The sequence below is a fragment of the Cupressus sempervirens genome, chromosome 6, assembly GCF_028749045.1.
Source record: "Cupressus sempervirens isolate cs-2001-9-10 chromosome 6, ASM2874904v1, whole genome shotgun sequence".
Classification (NCBI taxonomy): domain Eukaryota; kingdom Viridiplantae; phylum Streptophyta; class Pinopsida; order Cupressales; family Cupressaceae; genus Cupressus; species Cupressus sempervirens.
Window position 1 is genome coordinate 688086835 of NC_143123.1, and position 17307 is coordinate 688104141.

The window sequence follows — 17307 nt, forward strand, 5'->3', positions numbered from 1 at the left end:
ATAACCATTTTCTAAACCAATGTGAACATTAAGTGTTAATTGTATAACACTTAAGTGTGTGTCTTGAATATGTTTTGAACAATATTGAAGGACATCAAATAAGATAATTACATGATGGATATATTGGTACAAATAAACATAAATATATAGGTACAGGTACACATGGATATATAGGTATAGATATAAGATGTACAGGTACACATGGATATATAGGTACAAGTACATGATATACAGGTACACATGGATATACAAGTGGAAGTTGGTATTGACATCAATGCCAAAGGAGGAGTATGTTGAACCCTTGGTATTTGGTCTTTGATTGTTGTCATTGATGTCAATAATGTTATAATGAGCATATGGTAAGGTTAACATCATGTAATTATCTTATTTAATGTCCTTTAATATTGTTCAAAACATATTCAAGACAAACACTCAAGTGTTATACAATTAACACTTAATGTTCACATTGGTTTAGAAAATGGTTATAAAAAAATAGCTTTGGTCTACTATAAATTCAAAAAGCTTTTTTATTATAACTATCATACCTCTTTGGAAAGGTCTTTGAGTTAGCTAAAATGGGTCTTTGTTAGTTTTTGCATAACACATGTACAGAAAGAGAAAAAAGTTTATTTATCAGAAACAATCACCAAATTGTTATGACAATTTTAGGAGTTTTGAGTAGTTTTTTGTCTAATGGAAGTTTGGGGTATGTACCTGCCTCCAAAATTTTGACTTTCTTGGTTTATAAGTAGAGGATACATTCCTCTAAAAAATCCAACTGGTGGTTTTCACAAAATTTACAGGATTAGTGTGGAATTCCTTGTAGACTGAACAGTTTGTAAGCAGATTTTTAACAGCAAAGAAGAGGGTAATGTTTTACATTTCTATTTTCATATTTTTGATTCAATTTTCATTGCAAAAGTTTATCATAGGTAGAAGAATGGTTATATATTACTTCTTCATCATTCATATCAGTATTTGATTAGAACTTTTAATGGAAAAAGAAAATATATTAGGATATTGGATGTTTTGAGGAGAATAGAAGTATATATTGCATTATGTTTTCCAACAAGAAGTTGAAACTAGTGATTCATGATTTGTGTTGTAATAAAGATGATCCTCTGATTTTATATCTCATTTGTTCATTTTGGAAGTTGGTGCTTCTTGTATTCATGAAGTTGGTGTGCTTCAAGTGTAAGGGATTGGCGTTCCTTGAATTGGTGTTTCTAAAACACAGTGTTGGTGCTTCCTAGAGTTGTAGCTCTAAAAGATTTTCCCAAGAGGCCAATAAAGTTTTAGATTCAAAGTGGTTTTTTACCCTAAGGGTTTTTCCACATTAAAATATTGTGTCACTTTTTTATTCATTAGCTATCTTGCTCATTTGTTAAATTTTTATAACTTGTAATTGTTTCAAGTTTTGAAAAGTATTTTAAACCACTGATTCACCCCCCCCCTCTCAGTGGTGTTTGTATTCCAATAGTATCTTCTTCCATAATTATTGTACCAACTCATGCACTTAAACACATCATCCTAAAACTCTGTCGTATCTATATCTAAGTGTGTACATGCCAACAATGCCTCTATCCACTGCACATATCACAACTATATCTACTCTACTAAATAAACTATCTGATAGTTAGATAAGTTTTTAAGTATGATTTTTGTACCTTCATCTTCACAGCAAGCTCACTTTATACAAGAATAGATGTTACCATAAATGACAACTACAACTCAACTACTTATCCAAATTGCCAATAATCCCCCACTTTGGCATTGATGACAACATATGTGAAAATTGGGCAAGTCCCAAAATGTTGATCAAAACTTTACAAAAATCTTGGCCTTGACAAAATTTACAAAACTTCAAAATTTGTGGATCATCATATTTTCATTTCCATTTTCCCTTATATCTCCTATTACATTATAGCTACCCCTTTGACTATAATATTTTACATTATTACTATTCCTCCTTTCTACATACATCATACAATTTTCATATAATACTCCCCCTTTGACATCAATGATAAAGGTGTCAAAACTTATATATAGTTCAAAATTTGGATCTATACCTTTGCATTAGATAGATAGGCATGTTATATAGTCATCAAAACTTGTCTTTAGACTCTTGAAGTTCTTCTCCCATGAATCTCTAACTCCTTTAGATATGCTAAGAAGGGTGCAAAGTCCATAGGATACAATTTCAACTATATTTAGTTCTGAATAGATAAACTTCTCAAAAGATGTCTTTTCCTTAAGACATTCCTTTACTTGTTGTTCCAAAGTTGCTATCTTCAAAGATAAATTTTCTCTGAGAAGTGAGAACCTCTTCGCAATTATTTATTTATTCATCTCAATAAGACTTATTTCATCATAAATCTTTCCAATCTTATCATCAATGTATTCTATGTTTTGAGTAGGCTATTGAACCTAATTTACCAATACTTGGAGTTCTTCGTGCTTCTTCTTTAGTTCTTCATCACTATCTTTAGTGAACTTAAATGACAATGCACACTTTGCATACAGTGCCTTTCCTTCTTGTTCACATCTTCTTAGCTCCTTGATACATGCATCAAGAGCTCCCAAGTCATTTTTGATATACATGTGTCAAACATATGCGCATCATGTTTGGCTTGTGCTTGAATGGTTACAACACCAAATAAACTTGTGAATTCTACATCAAAAGCTTGCACTACAACTTTTTCTCTATCTTGTGGATCTGACTCTATTATCTTAACAGCTAAATTTTCTTGAATTCTCTCTATCAATTCCATCAATGAACTTTGTAGACTTTTCACCTTTCTATTCTTCTCAATAATCTTGTTGAGTGAAGAGATTAGTTAAGTCTGATCATCATCATATGCTCTTGTCAATACTTCTAATGTAAGGGGTGTCCTAGAAGAACTAGGTACACTAGCCTTTTTCTCATAATCCTCCTTTTTCTTCTTCTCCTCTTCTTCTTTTCTTTTCTTCTCTTCTTCCTCTTTCATTTTCTTCTCTTCTTCTTCCTTCTTCTTTTCTTCCTCTACCTTCCTCTTCTTTTCTTCCTCTACTTGTTTCTTCTTTTCTTCCTCTTCCTTTTTCTTTATTTCTTCCTCTCTCTTCTTCTCTTCTTCCTTTCTTCTTTTATGTTCTTTCTCTACCTTTCTATTACCTTCTTCTTCTTCTTTCTTTCTATTTTCTTATTCTCTTAATATTTTCTCTTCTTCCTCCTTTTTCTTTTCTTCTTCTTCTAGATTCTTATTTTCATCGTCTTCTTCTAATGAGCTAGTAAAGCTGGTCAAATTGCCAACATTACTACCAAAATCCTTGAAAGTATATTCAAAAGTGTCAATATTTACCTTGGTGTTGTCAATCTACATAGTATCATTTGAAATGGTAACTTGTGGTGTTGTTGTTGATGCTGATTTGTTCAGATTTGCCATCATTTGTACTATGGCTTTCTCTATCTCTTCATTAACCTCTTGATAATTACCTCTCATAATTAGTATAGCTCTAGTCTTGTTCTTGAGATAGGGTTGAAGACTCCTTAATAAACTTGACAAGTGCTCTTCACTATCAATCTTGCATAATTTTTAGAGTCCATTTTATCCTATTTGTTTATCTTCCTCTTATACTTTCTTCTTCCTATTTATTAGTCTCTCATACACATCCTTATGAATTTGATCTTTTATGTCCTCAAACCTTTTATTACATAGTATCATATGTCTAATAATTGCATTCTCAAGCTCCAACCTATCAATTCCAGTATGTAAGAAAAAATTTATTTAGTTGTACAAAGATACCTTCATCTATGATTGTGTTATTCAACTTCTAAATTTTAGGCTTCCAAGCCCTTTTTCTTGTGCTCATAGCTTCTAGTTGCTTCTCTATTTGTGACCCAGGCTATGTTTCAAATTTCCCTCTCCTCTTTTTCTTGGGTACATTTTTTTTCATTGTTTTCTTATGTCTCTTCCTAGGTCCTGTTGTCATAGCCATCATTCGTTTCTTCCTTTGGGAATTAGGAGACTCTTATTTAATCTTAGCTAATCTAACTAATTTTCTCTTGACCTCAATTACTTCCACTTCTTTTTTAGATGGCTTAGATAGTGGAATAGCATGTGTTATAGGTTGTTGATCTTGTTATACTACTGCATAGGGTGCTATAGGTGTGGCCATAGATGGAATTACTATTGTAACACCTTCTAATGGTCCTACTGATGCCATGGATGGTACATACATCATTTCTTGTTGACTTATCTACCTTATGCCTATATTGCTTTTTTTTATTGCACTCATCTCTTCTTTTATCATGCCTACCTCCTACATTGATTTCATCATTTCTTAATCAACTTTCTTCTTAGAAAAATTTTCTATTTTTTGTTGGCTTGATGATTGCATCAACTCATCATAAGTTCCAAGCCTATCAAATTCTTCATCTTTGTCTTATTTATGGATCCTCTTTTCATATCCTTCAATTTCTACTTTTGAGATCTCATAGTCAAGTGGCTCAACATATAGCATTCCAGGTTCTACTACCTCAATGTATGTGAAATCAGTATCCACCATGAAACACATATCATCTCTAAACTTTTCTACCATAAGGGGTGATATTTTGAATCTTTCTCTCATCTCATTCTAAATGGTATTCACAATAAGATATGTGCTACTATTGGTTTTATCAATAGGATGTCTATTGTGCATCTCTATTATTTTCTCCATAGTGCATTTATTAACCCTGAGAAATTCAACTACTAGCATAAAAGAAAATCTCTTAATCAAATGGAAAGACATAAGTGTGATCAATAATTAGAATTGAAACTGACTATTCTTAACCTTCTTAATCCTTTCTAGATTCTCAATCAACTATGCTCTTAGGATTTCACTTACATTGACCTTCTCTCTCAATATACACTTCATAGGATGCTTGTATAAATCTAGCTGCCATGTCATCATCTCTGGAACTGGAAAAAATCTTAGTTGAAATGATTCTACTCAAGAACCTTACATCATCTTGTTTGATCTTACTTATAACTATTCCTCTTCCATTATAAATTAATTTTTTATTATTTAGAATTGTCTTCTTAACATTCTTCTCATTAATAGGTATACTGCTCTCATTGAAAAGGCCAGTCACTTCATAAATTAGGTTAGCTGAAATTTCTACTACATTGTCTCCTAACTAAAACTTCCCATCATGGATTCTTCTAAGTATAACCTTTTTCCATTCGTCATTATCAAATTCATAATAAAATAGAAATTTCACTAGGTTGTTGCCCTTTAGATGCTCAAACCCTTGTTTAAAACATATCCTAGTTGTCTATTAGACTAAATTCCTTAGAGATGTTTTCTTCTCCTACTACTTCAAACTTTCTTCTAATGTAGCTACTCACATTTTCTAGTTTACTGACTCTTTTCGAAACTTTAGAAAATGTGATGCTAGGGTTATCCTCTAAGGGTTTTAGTAGGTTGATTTTCATCTTAGATCTTGTGTCTTCCTCAATATTATGAATCAAATACTTTCCTATTTTAACAATCAAATTCTAAACTCAATTCACCGCTCAATTCTTGGTTAAAATGTAAAATACTTCAATTCTGCACATTACTAGGGTTCTCTAAACTTCACACTTCAATTCACCTTCAATTTTCTTTCACTTTGTTCTTTACTTATCCTTGACTCTTCACACACTCAAATCATATGTACTCTTAACCATAGAATCAATGCATCATCTAATACCTCATACTAACTGTGCAAAACTTAACACACCATCCGCTACCTTTTCTATCATTTTGATGCTTCTTTAGTTATAAAATATGCCTAATTCAAATAGGATGAATCACATATAATTGTTTACGTCAATCTTCCTTTAGGTGCATCAAATGACTTCTCTTCTAATACTACGTATAAACTGGATGGATCTTTGGATTTGACAAATACCTCTTTGAATTCTTATATATGCTCTCTCAACTCATCTTTCTTACTGTTATTGTTGCTATTATTCATTCTAACATTTATTTTGGCATTCCTTCTAAAATTTGGGATCCAATTGATGTTCCTCATATCCATTCTATAGAATCTTTCTATATGACTAAAGTTATTGCATAACTGACATACTGATGCATTATTTCTATAATTAAGTCTAGGCTAGTTAATAGGTGCTCTACAATTTCTAGCAATGTGTCCAAATTTATTGCATTTGTAACACACAATGTTACTCAGGATTGCTCCATTAGTTCCTTCATTGGATCTCCTTCTTTCTCCTATAGGGCTAGTACCTCTAAATATTCCACTATTGCTACCATTGCTATCAAATTTAGGTTTTTTACAATTAATTTCTCTATGGCTAAAACCATGAAAACTAAAACAATAAAAATTAGTTACATATTTAAATGGATTACCTATGCATTCTATTTTCATATGACCAATTTTATTACATGCAAAGCATCTTTCTTTAAATTCATACCTTACTTCCTTGGGTGTTTCAATCTGCTCAAGTTTCTTAGGTTCATCAATTTGTTTAGATTGGTCAACTTGTTCAATCTCGTTAGGTGAATTATCAAATTGATTTGCCTCAACTTCATTTAGTTTTGTTTTCTCTTGTGTAGGTCAATGAATTTCTTGACTAATCTCCTTTCTAGCTTCAGCTTTCTTGGTTGTCTTGTCTCCAATAAAATATCCAAGACTAGTCTTATCATGGGAAGGTCTTTGAAAATATAATTTCTCATCAATTTCCTCACTACTGGAATATAACTTCTCTAATTATTTCTTAGTTTGGGTTAACTCTCCTTTTACAATAGTATTTTACTTCTCAAGTTTTGCATATTCTAACTTGGTGGATTTAAGTTCAGATGTAACTTTTGTAAGGTGGGATCTTAGATCTGTATTCTCAAATTTTAGATCTGACTCAACTTTGCTATTATCTTTCTTTAAAATCAACTTTTGTTTGTTTAGTGATCTTCAATTCCTGTTTTAAGATCTCATTTTCTTTCTTCAATCTTGAAACTTCATCATTATCCTTAATTTGATCTTTAGATTCCTTTTTGGATTTGAGATGATCTATCTTGTCTTTTAGCTTACGATTGTAGTCTTTTGCAGCTTCATATCTTTCTTTTAGGTTATCTCCTTGTAAGTGAGGATGTTGATCTACTCAAGAGCTTCTTCTAGGTTCTTTTGTAACTGTTAAATATTCATAGGGATCTTACTCAAGCCATTCAGCCTCCTCTAAGTAATTAGGTCCTTATATCAATTCTTATAAATAGGGAATACTGAGAGGGGGGGATGAATCGATATTATACAAAATTTAACCCAAAAATGGATATTATTAATTGTCTTATAACTTGTATATGAAAGAAAACAAATTATGCTAAACAGTAAACATAAACATGCAACAAGAGAACTCATAACACCATATTTTGTTAACTAGAAAAGCCCTAGCCAAGAGAAAACCTCGATGGGGATGGTACCCACAAAATGATCCACTAATCAAAAGTATCTGGTTAAAGATATTGACCCTATTGGGAGTCTATTAAATGCATATAGTATCTCGATCCTTGTTTGAAGCCTCAACCCTATTAGGAGTTGTGATGTACAAATACAAAATGGATGCAAGAAGAGCCCACTTCCCAAACATTCAATATACAATACAATTCCTTGTTACAAAAAGATAGATACAAAAACCTCTTGCTTGTTGTTGATATCTTCAATTTCTGATATAACTTTCACTGCTCTTCACAAAACTTGTAATCCTCAAATTATACATTAGAATTCACATATCATAGTTCGTACATAGTAAACCCACTACACTCTTAACTGCACATTTACAAACTTTCATTTATACCTTTTCAATTCTAAAAATACTATCCAATCAGCTTTTAAACTTTTACACACTTGAAAAAATATATTATTACAACTTGTTGTCTTAGGGTTAACATCTAGGATGTCATCCCTAATTAATTAAGTAATTATTTTGTAAACAAATGAATTCCTTAATATGTAATTATCCATTTCTTGTCATGCTCTATTTTGTCTGTATACTGTTGCAACTAGTAAAACTATTATATCTTCTTCCATACCAATCATACTAACTCGCGCACTTAAATACATCATCATAACACTATGTCTTGTTCATACCTAAGTGCATACATGACAATAATGCCTTTGTTCATTGTGCACATCAAAACTATATCCACTCTACTCAATAAACTAATTGATACTTAGACAATTTTCTAATTATAACTATTGTACCTTCATCTTCACATCGTTCTCACTTTATACAAGAATATATGTTGCCATAAATGAAAATTAGAACTCAACTACTTAGCCAAATTACCAACAATAAATGTTTTGTATTGTAGACCTTGAATTTGGTATGAAAGATGTAGGATATCTCCAAAATTTCAATGGATCTACCATAAGCACATCACAAATCCATGGATGTAAATGTGCATCAATGAAGAAGCTAATTAATGTCTCAATATAGATCTCATCCCTTTATGGCCAACAACATGCTAGATCTTGAAGAGGAAATATTAACAAAATATCCTTGAATGCTTGAAGAAACTTACTTGCTTGAATGCTAGAATTCCTTGAATGAGGAAGGAAAAAAATTCACTTGAGTGCAAGAGCTTGAATTACTTGAGAAATGATTAAGATGAGATATGAAACTTAAACCTGCAAGCCTACTTTTACACTAGTTTTTGGGCAGGAAAACAACTTAGGCTAATAGGGAAGTAGAATTAAATAATTAGCAAACTCAAGTACTTCCAGGCCCTAAACACCACAATCATTGTGGATTAGGTTGACCTGGGAGGACTAGGTTGACCTAGGTCAACCTAATCTAGACCAGGATGACTTGGGTCAAACTTGGTCAAAGAGGACATGTCCAACAAGCCATAAAAAGTACTAGGATAGGTAGGAAGATAACGTATTAATATGGTGAAAAGGGTAGCAAAATAACACCTGGAAGACCATTTTGGAAGGAGAGAGATGACAAAGAATAGTGAAATGGAATAGGAGAGGATAAAAAGAGACATTGAACACATGTTCATCCATGGTCTAAGAGAGGAATTATGGAAAAGGGTGTTAAAAGTTCTTAAAATGAAAGTGTGTCCATTTAAAGATGGTACATTTAGCCCCCACCTTAGCAGCAGTATGAGTTAGCTCAGACTCACAGTAAAGTAGGTCAAAAGAAAATGATGGTCTTATCACAACTTAGGAGACAAAGAATTCATCAAGATAGGAATAATGCATAGATTTGAAGATAACCTAGAAATTATACCAAGACTTAAAGGCTAAATTTTTCTAAGCCATAATCAGGAACTTTATTTGTTCCTAAGAAACTTGAGTCTTCATAAAATCCCAAAATCACAATAAGAGAGATGTCACTAAAAATATAAAAAGAGAGGGGGATTAATCAAATTTCCCAATAAGGTTTGTTTTCCTTATTTTGAATCACATAAAAGGAGATAGGATTGAATGGTCTAGTGGGTTTGTGTGCCTGATTGTCAATCCCATAAAGAAAAGAAAGAGGGGAGATTGAATGGTCTAGCGAGTTTGTGTTCTTAATAGTCAATCCCACAAATTTGTACCTTCTAGTAGCTTTACACTCTCATAATATAGTGATGCTATATTATGAGAATGGTTTATGTATGTTCTAGGATATGTCAAATGGTCTAGCAAGTGTGTGTGGCATGCTAGTCAGCCAATCCAAGACATGTAAAAAGATAGAGTAGCTATCCCTAGCAAGTTTTGTTATGCTAGTGTACTCTATATAGTACATTTGAAAAACAAAAGATAAGAAAATAAGGGGATTGTGTATTCCCCCTAAGATAGAAAAATAATTTCCTATTTTGACATCTTAGGGAAGTGATGAAGAAGAATAAGGCAATTTTAGCATCAAGATAGTATCCACAAGAAACACCCAATCCAAACCAAAGAGGTCGCAACTCCTATGAGGTCATGGAAGGATAGAATGCAGAGACACCATGCAAGAAGGGAAAGGGAAAATCCTTGAAAAAGATGATGCACTATTATGAGTCTCCAAGGTAAGTGATCTATCTATCATTAAAATTCACTTGCTAATTATATAAGATTGGATGTGACATGATAAACAAATAACACTCAACCAAAGGAAATAGTGGATCTACAAGAAAGATAGATAAGGACGTGATTCCCTTTCCCTCCAACTATAGGAACAAGAGAAAAGAAAATAACCTATTATGCTACTTACAAAGAAAACCATGTATGACAATGAGCCCCCAGAAAGAAGGCCAACAATTTTACATGGAGTGGAAAAGCATAGTAGGGTTTTACACGTTATCTATAGAAATTAGAGGAAAATAGAGAGCTCATTATCAGGAGATACTCAAATAACCTCTTTATTAATAAAAAAAATTAATTTGTAATAAAAAGCTTCAAAATTATTATTAGAGTGATCATGATAATAGTGATACATGTAAAAAGGAATATTCATGAGTTTTTTACTCTATTGTTTCTATGTTTAGGCCTAGTAATCACTTTATCATGAAGAAGTTTAGGTAAGATAAACTCTTGATTAGTAGGAGAAGTTATGTGAAAGGATGTGGACAAAGAATGAGATTCAATACCTTGTTGTACACATCCTAAATTATGATCGACATTGGTATTAAAAAAGTCCACATGCCCCCATTGCCTAAGGGCATATGATTTTTATCACTAGATTTATGAGTAGAAGTAGAAACAAAGTTTGTGAAGAAAGGAGTCACACAATATCTCATGAATGGAAAGTCCTTAACTCTATATTCTCTAATAAATGTTGGTGTGAAATCTAAGGATCCCCAATTTTCACCTAGAAGGGTACTTGTAGTCTATGGAGGATCATCATTATATTGTTGATTTTGTCGCTCCTCAACATTTGAACAACTATCCTAAGGCGTGGTAATTTTACTGGTTACATGGAAAGACTCAAAGATAACAACCAAGCTATTACGCACCAATTTGTGAAATCTTGGAAGGATGGTTATATTATGGTCGGGAACCAAAAGCTGGAGGTTACGGAAGAAATCATTGCGGAGGCTACGGGTTTGGAGTTGGATGGGATGAATTTCTACAGGGAAAGGAAGTTCTTGGATAAGGCAATTGATGACTTTACCAGGATCGAATAGGAAAGAAATTGACTGGTTAAAATAGGTACTTCTTATTTTAACCTAGCTTCTATGTCTCGTCTGTGGCAGTTTGTGTTCTATGTTATTATGGAATATCTGACTTTGGATGGAAGATATACAAAACTGTATGGTTACCATTTTGTGTTGGCAAATCATTTTCATCATGACATTAGGGTAAATTTTCCTTCATACCTGTTGCAATCTCTCTCCAATTCTACCCTAGCTATTCAGCGTAACTTGACTGGTGAACATGTTTGTCATGAAGGATTAATGGTTTTGATTATGAATGTGCTGAAATCTTAAAAAATCCTAAAACCTAGAATTTTTAAAGGGGAAGATCAAGATACTAAAGGAAGTATTCAAGAAAAGGGCTATGACTTTGAGACACAAGATGAGGCGGAAGGGGGTTTGGTTAGTCCTAAAAGAGGTTCGGGTGGTAGCACTAAAAAGAAAAAATAGAGTGTTGAGAAGGATGATTCTGATCGGGAGAGGGAAAGTGATTTTGTTGATGAAATTGTTAGAGAACATGCAAAAAATAGGGGATGTAGCAAAGGGAAGGGCAAAGGTCATATTGATGAGAAGGCTTCTCCTCTGTTGGATGATGAGCCCCTTGCTAAACATTTGGAAATAAAAAGAAAGTCTTTACAGTGACAGGAAAACAAAAATGTGAAAACAAGGATTGAGGCTTCTAACTTTACTGATGATGGTGAACAGGGGTCCAAATCTAACAGAGGTGATTGTGTTGGTGGTGGAATCAGGCCCTCTAAAGGCTTATTTGGTAACCTTAGTTCTATAAAGAAGGACATTGACATTCTTAAACATAAAATGGTGTTGTTGAACAAAGAAATGGAGCATCTTAGCAAGATGGCCAGAAGGGAAGGAACATTAGGTTAGCATATCGACAAGCTCTCAAAGGTCATAGGTAATGTGAAAGAAGTGGAAAATTTGATGCATAAGATCCCTGTGTTGGAAGCCAAGCAGAAGGTAATGGACAAGGACATTAGTAGTATCCAGGGGAAGGTATCTAAATTTGAAACCAGGCTAGGTAACATGGATAAACAACTCAGACAATTAGGGGAATAATAGGACCAACTTCCTAAAAAAGAATGAGGCAGATAAAGGTCAGGTTTCTCCCTCGGGGGTAGACTCTTAAGGTCCTATTAAGCGTACTCGAGCCAATTCAAAGAAGATGGAGGAAACCACTAAGAAGGATGAGCTGAATGCTACTGCTGAGACTATGCATTCTTTGGTGGACCAGGCTGTGCATCTGATTAATACTCCTTAGCTAGTCGGTTGTTGGTCTTTTGCTGTCTTTTCCAGCAATGTTGTATGTGACCTCTTTTTGTTTTCTAAGGTCTGTTTCATGTTGTTTGTTTGTTCTCTTTTCATGATACTTTCTTAATACTCTGCTAATGTAAGGTTTTGGGTCCTTTAAAACCTATTTTTACATAATCAAAACATTTGAAGTACTATTTTTTTTAGTGTATGCATGAACAACATATTATTATAGATTAACTTTAATTTTTGATGAAGGTTGAAGGAACAACATTCATAACTTGTAACCAAGGCCTACCCAAAAGAATATTCCAATTTAGAGGTCCAGGCATAACATAAATTTGAGTATTCAGAATAGTTGGACCTACTTTGATAGGTAAAGTGATGGTGCCTAAAGTTGTCTTGGGAATATTATAAAAGCCATGACTAGTATTAAAGTTAGGTGTGATATGTGAAGGATCAATATGAAATTGTTTAGGCTAACAAAAGTATACCTATTCACCTTAAATGACATAAAACTAGTATTGTTATTTAGAATTTGTAAATGAAGTAAACTAATGAAATGTGTAGAAATGGATGAAGTTTAGGATTATAATTTTTAATAATAATTTGGAATAAGAATTGATATAATTTCCTAATTTTTATAGATATTTTTTTAGTTGTTGAAAAATGTTAAAAATTAGGGGCTTAGTTCCCACCACAAAACTATATGGAACTAAACTTATTTCCATTTGAACTCAGACTATGTTATAGATAACATATATAGCTAGAACAATAAAATATAAAAAATATATTTAGGCCTATATTTTTTCTTTTATAATGATTCAAATTTCAACTCACCTAAATTCAATGGTTACCATCTCCCACCACATTTTTCAAAACAAATATATTCTAACCAGAAGAAAAATTATACATTCTAGAAGAGGATTCTCTCCTCTAGAACGTCATATAATTTTTAAATTTTTCATATGATTTACTTTATTTATTTTCTTTCTCAAAATTGACATCTTTTCGAGTGTTAAAATATGTGCTTGAAGAATTTTTTAATTACAATATACTATATCTACTAAAAACACTATAAAATCTATATGAGAATATTCTTGAATTTGAGCTCTATAAAATGGTGTTTATATGTTACTAAAAAAAATCATAAAAAATAGTAAGAGTTATTGAAACATTAATTTTCTCAAATAATTTCATTTCTTTAGTAACTGCATACTAACTAGTATAAAACATGCATTTAAGAGACATTTCTAATTGGAAAAGTGTGAGACAATATATAACTTAGCTAGAATGAATTTATCTAGATCATATGTTTTCACAAAATTGGTTTTTGGATACAAATACTCAAATTCAGTAGTTCTGATAAGTCGGCCTAAAAGGTGACACAACTTTGTATTGTTACCCATTAAGTCTAGATCTATTATCAATTAGAGATCAACAAATAACATTATGATGGACTAAAATAGCTACCATAAGAGCATCAAAATGATCTTGAATCTCTTTAGGAGGAAAATCATGATGAGAAAACAAAATTTGAGGTGGGATAGTGGTAGTATTCATGCATTTTAAAAAAGAATTGGTGTTATCTTGGTCAGGAGATGAAGTTAGAAGAGTGGTTAAAGCTTTTTTCAAGGCTTCATGATATGCAGGAGATATTTGAAGAAGTTCACAAAGAGAAATCTTGGCAAGGGTATTATGTAACTACAATACCAAATCATAATCTAACCCAAGATTTTGAGAAATATGAGGCAAAGGGGGGAGAATGGGTTGAGAAGGTGGAGTAGTTTGATGATTATGCCTTGTATAATAGGTGTGAGACACCACATGATAATCCTTAGAATCACTAGGTTCCACTTTAAGAGTTATGGGCGGACAACCCTTAAGGGTGATGAGGGGTTTACTTAATGAAGAGCAACCCTTGAGAGTGACAATAGGTTGAGCTAGATAAAATTGAATAAGATATTTCTCCTCCATATATCAATCACTATAAGAGAGATTATTAAGGAGAGTTCCATTATCCTCTTTTTGCAAGGAAGCCTTAGAATAGGGATTATGGTTGTCCATTAGTCGTTCGTTTCTACTAGGAGAATCAAATGAAGGCAAGGTCACATTGATAAAAGTATTTATAATGTCTTCCTCTTTCTCTAAAATATCAATGAGATAAGTATATATATTAGGAAAAGAAGAAACATGAAGCTTGTTATGCTCAAAGGTGAAGGTATCAATCATGTTAACTCTTTTGTGAGGAATAGAATAGTCAATATTAGCATCAAGAGGTTCATCCCAAATAGTGGCATTATCAATAAAAGGAACATAACTATCAATAAAGGACACCATATAGGAATGATCATGAATTAAATCAAGTTTTATTAAGGGGGAGGATTAAAAGAATGTATAGGACTATCCTTAATCAATGCATCCCCATAGTCAATATGTCTATTAAGAGAAGGGCCAATATCAATCCACCACTCATCTCCATATGGTAAATCTAAGTTAATAGGAGGGTGATGTTTAATTCCAAAGAGAAGAGAAAAATGTTTGGAAAGTTATTTAAAATACTTGTGCAATATGAGAAAATAATAAGTGCATATAAAGTAGATCCCACTAATCATTGATTCATTAAAATATATGCAAGATTCCATAAAAATTTGAATAAAAAAACATGAAAAGTACATAGTAAATGTCACAGAATCCATGAAAATAAATTCTAGACACAAAGAGGTAAATGAGGGAGATCAAAGATTCTAACCCTAAAATTTACAAGAATTCAATGCAAAAGATAGGAAAGTTTAAGAAAGATCTAACTCCAAAAGAAAGGAGTAAATTGATGAGTTCATGAAAACAAGGTAAGCACCCAATGAAACAAAAAATAAGAAAGATATTCAAGAGATAAATATCAAACTCCAAGAAAGAGGGTATGATGTCAATTTCACCAAAATGTTCAGTTTAGTCAAGTTGGGGCCAAAGAAGAGAGATTTAAAAAAGAAGAATATAAAACTCCAAGAAAGAGGGTTCATATCGAGTTCACCAAAAAAATTAGTGGTAAAATAGAAGCACTTTAATAGGACGTAGACTTCTACTTTATAGGATACTGAGTCATTAAAATATATGTGTGAGAGAAAGAGGGATATTGCCAAGTATGATTTCCCTTCTGATCCATATTAGATTAGTTAGGTCACAAAGGGAAAAGGGTATTAATACTAAAGTTGGGTTGTAAACAGGAATGCAATACAAAGAAATATGCTCTATTAGGCCCTTAATAGGATAATGTGAGTTTGAAATTGAGTTAATCTCTTAAATAATATAAATATAGATGTTATGCGAATACAATTAGTCCAAATAAATGCAAATGTAGGGTAAATAAAAAAAAGGAAATGAAATATGAAACTCACCTTGAAATATGTAGAGGAAGATGTGTTTATGCTCAATAACTTTTAAATTTGAAACTTTTTTGAACTTTCATATGTAACTCTTGGAATGAAATGACAAAAGGAATGAAACCTAGAAATCTCCTCAGAATCCAAGAATGAAGGACTAGGTCAACTTTGAAGGATGTCCTACAACTAGGTTGATGTAGTCTATGACTCCAAAAAAAAATGACTCTAGAAAGCTTGTGAACTGTAGGTTCTAGATTTGTAATCCTTTTTGCTCCCAACTTGAAAATCAATTCAAAAAAGAAAGGTTTGGGGTTTGGGGTTTGATGAGGGCTTTCCTTGGTCAAGCCCTAGGTTAAGGAATTAATTGTGATTGAGAAATGCAAGTGTAAGTGACTATAAAGAACAAGATAAATGTAATGATTCACCTTGCTCATGTGTATGCAAATGTGTTGTATTATAGATCTTGAATTCAGTATGAAGGATGTAGGATATATCCATAATTGTAATAGATCTACCATGTTAGAAAGATTTAAAATAACTAAGAGGAGAGGGGGTTGAATTAATTATCCTTAGGTCCTTATGTACCAATTAAAATTTTAATCACTTCAAATACTTTAGATCCAAGCATTTAGTGTCTTGGTCTTTAGAGAAAATAATAGATAACACAAAACTTGTAGTCCACTATCCTAATAGTAACAAACTTGAAAAATGTAAAATATTTGTAGTAAAACATCTCAACTAACATCCAGATATGTATGACACCAAGATTTAACATAAAAACCCAATTTGGAAAAAACCACCAGTAACATGATACCAAATTTCACTCTTCTAAAGTGAGCTTTGTGAGGATCCAACCCTATTAAAGGTTGCAAAACACATTGTTAAATGTGACCTTGTTAAAGGATTTAATCACCCTGTTAGGAGTGGCCTTATTAGAGGGCTTTAGAACATTCCATTAGAATGTCACATTGGTTAAAGGATCTACAAATGATTGTTAGGTCAACTTTGATTAAAGGATTTCAAAACTGATACAATTGTTAGAAAGTAACATCAGGTGTATATGATAAATACATCTCACTTTGTAAATATAGATCACAAATTTAGTTCAACAACTAACCCATTGATTGGCCTCCATTATCATCTCCATCATTGATTTTCTTGGCAACCCTTGAAGAAATCACTCTTTACCTTAAATCTTCATTCTTCAACCTTCTTCTTAAGTTCATCAGTCAATAACATTAACAACTACTCCAACCTTAATTACGTTAGCCCTTGTACCTCCTTAAATAAGTAATTGTGATCTTTTAACTCTTAAACAACACTATTGATCTTAAGGTTAGGTCATATTCATTGAATTCTTCCATCTTTTCTTTTCCTCCTTTCTCTTCTAGAAACTTCTCCAAACTTCTTATTAAATCCATGCATAGAAAAACTCAAACACAAATTTCCTTGAATTAAATGATCTAGGTCATCCATCCTTATCTTTAATACATTTTCCATATTCCAAGAATTCAATTATGTCAACTAGAAATCA